The sequence below is a fragment of the Lactuca sativa genome, chromosome 1 (assembly GCF_002870075.4).
Source record: "Lactuca sativa cultivar Salinas chromosome 1, Lsat_Salinas_v11, whole genome shotgun sequence".
NCBI classification, from domain to species: Eukaryota; Viridiplantae; Streptophyta; class Magnoliopsida; order Asterales; family Asteraceae; genus Lactuca; species Lactuca sativa.
The window spans coordinates 187,706,851-187,710,344 of NC_056623.2; positions in this window are offsets into that span (position 1 = coordinate 187,706,851).

Genomic DNA, 3,494 nt, shown 5'->3' on the forward strand with positions numbered 1-3,494 from the left:
CCTCTTCACCACAACCATAACAAACATTCTTGGTGAAGGTGTAGTCGTTGGCATAATGCCCTAGCTTTCCACATTTGAAGCATGTGGTTTCCCCGCCACACTTCCCATGATGCTTCTTCTTGCACTTGTCACACCATTTCGCTTCTACCTTTCCTCCGCTTCCCCTCGAACTAGACTTCGAGAATTTACTTTTCTTGATGGACCCTGAAAATCCATCGATTTTCCTTTTCTCGCCAACCTCTGACCTTTCCAGACCTTTTTCCCTGATCTGGGTCTCAACATTTCTAGCAGCCCAGATGGCGGCTTTCAATGTGGTTGCTTGCTTAACCATTGGACCATAGTCCGCTGGTAGTCCAAGGGCAAACTTGTTGACCTTAGAGAGTTCTGTAGGCACCAAATATGGGATAAACGTCCTCTTTTCCGTGAAACTTGCAGCGTATTCAGTAACGCTCAATTTCCCTTTCTTCAAATTCTGAAACTCATTACTGATTTCCAGAAGGTCCTGCTCGGAGCAGTATTGCATTTTTAGTTGTTCCACAAAGTCTTCCCAAGACATTTTGCTTGCTTCTCCCTTGGGCATAGAGTCAGCTAACAACTTCCACCAGCTCAACACGCAAAATTTTAGCAGAGGGATCGCAAGAGCGGTCTTCTGCCTATTGCTGCATTCACAACTTTCAAACATAGTCTCCATTTCGGAGACCCAGTCCATAACTTGCACCGGCGTCGGGCTTCCGAATAGACATGGTGGTTTGGATGCCATGAAATCCTTATACTTGCACCCACGACCATCATTTCCTCCATACTGGTTATTGCGTCTAACCACTGGTTGTTCGTCTTGACCAATGATTCTACTAAAGTTTTCTCCTTCAGACTGCCCTCCATTCTCCTCGGGCTCTTCCGCTTGAATTGACGGTTCTTCACGATTCTGCCTAAGCAGGCGTCTTGTTTCTTCCATCTGACGATCCAACATCATTTGCATCATCATTTGTACACCAGCCATTGTTATCGGCTCAGGTGCATCAGCTACGACAGGTATTTGTTGAATTACAGGCGGTTGATTCCTGTTTTCATCAGCATTTCCAACTCCGCTTCTTGTTCTCACCATTTTTGATCTACACACCGAATAATTTCACCTTATTACTCCAAACGATTACATGCTAGTTCTAATGTCGTATACATACGCTTAGAATCCTAAACACATAAACCTTCATATCCGGTTGGCAACAAACCGTAGATCCGAACAAATAATATCATATATGGCAACATATAACATTTAGCACATAAAAGCATTTTAGGCAACTTTCCTAAAATAAACTAGTGCTCGTGTCTAAAATTTATCAGACACACATCTCACAATCTCCACTTAGCATACTAAGTTTAAGTCTAGAAATCCTACAAATTCCTAGTTCGCTTAAACTAATGCTCTGATACCAACTGTGACATCCCCAAAATCTCGGCCAGAAAAGACTAATTTCATTTATGCTTTTTAAAACATTTTCAGAGTAAATCCATTTGATTTTTAAAAGAGATGTGTAATTTCTTCCCAAAAACAAAACATGATAAGATAGATATTTATCAAAACATTTCATATAGAAATATGATTTCATTTCATAATCAAAAGTCGGGATGTCATGTTCCGATACAAATCACAAAGCATAAACGATTACATTACAAGTCATTCAACAAATATATACATATGCAGACTTGTAAACAAAAATGACTTGATGATTCGCCCATCTTAAGCTCTTGCGCCACTTCCTGTAATACAATTAAACTGAGTGGGTCAGGCTTGGGAGCCTCGTGAGCATATAGGGTTTTCAAACCCACAATAATTATATTTAATTTCATTAATAAACCCGATTACCCATTCCCGTTATCATCACCTTACGTTCCTAAAAATAACGTCTATTATAAGGAACTTATTTCAGGATTTTCATCGGGACGGACATTACTGCAGAGGGGCTTCCTCGACAATAAGTGTCCTAAAGGCAACCATGTGGGGGATAGAGTACACCAGTGAACACGTCGTTCACAACACCTACAGGTAATGAGCCTGCTAGTGTTCCACAGGACAGTCTAGAATAGTCTGTGGTCGTCATCCATACTCTGCTGAATGACTAGAATAACACCGAGGCCTCTCATCTGTTTATTACACACCAATTATCTACCCATGTTCTACCCAACATATTAGTAGATAAAAATATACATTTTTATACACTGTTTAAAAACCTGTATAGCATGCTTTAATCAATACATATTCCACATAACAGATGAGGCATACACACATAACACGTATTTCATAGAGAATATACATTCACACATATAACCACAAAATATATACACGTAGCACGTATTTTATATTAAATACATCATAATATTGCGTTGGAGAGAAAATAACTACACACTCACTTGATCAGAAGATGATCCGACAGTACTACGGCTTATAGAAGTAGCGTCTCTCCGTAGATCTGGAAGATCTTCACAAAAACCGGCTCCTCGCGGGCAGGGCTTCGGCTCGGGAATAACGCTCTTCGGGATTCTCGGGGCTTCGGATCTCGCTTCGGGGATCGGGAATATTACCAGGGCTTCGGGGTATAATCGACACGCAAATCGAGGCAAAAGATGAGAGAAGATGAAGAATTTGTAAAAGAAAAGAAGCTGGCCTCGCACCCCCCTTTTATAGGCTGATCCTCGGGGTTACGTTGGGCGTAACTTCGGGGTTACGCGGGGCGTAATGCTTCGCAGATTGTCAGCGCTTACGTCACCGGGCCCTCTACGTCATCGCTTACGACTTCGGACTACTTGAGTGCCCCTCTCTTTACGCGGGGCGTACAGCAGTACGCGCTGCGTACTTCGGATAGACCGCCTCATCCTTCTTCGGATAATATCGGAGGTTAAATAAAAATAAATATTAAATATTTATTAAACTTCAAAAATTCATATCTCCTTCATATGAACTCCGTTTTCGACGTTCTTTATATCCACGCGAAGGTGAGACTACGCTCTACAACTTTCGTTTAGACTCCGTCGGCTAATTTTGAATTTTACTTTTATTAATTATTTTTAGAAGGCTCGGACAGGAAACTTCGTTATAAAATCATAACTTCTTCGTCCGATGTCCATTCTCGCCTATCTTTTCATCGTTTCGCTACTAACAACGAGATCTTCGATTCTCATTTAGATTGTTTCGGCTAGAAATCGCTCGATCTCAAATCGAGTATTCGGGCTGCATACTGCCACGTCGAAACTTCAGAAAATCATAACTTCATCATACGAAGTCATATTTGGGCGTTCCTTTTACGCACGCTCTCGGTTTAACGAAATCTACGACTTTCGTTTAGATCGCTAAGGCTAAATATCGCTCTATCTTAAATTCATGTTTTACGTCACTCGGCGTCGTGCCGGTTCTGCCGCGAAACTTCGACAGGTCATAACTTCTTCGTTATAACTCGGATTTTGGCATTCCTTATATCTCCGGAATCCTTGTTTCAACC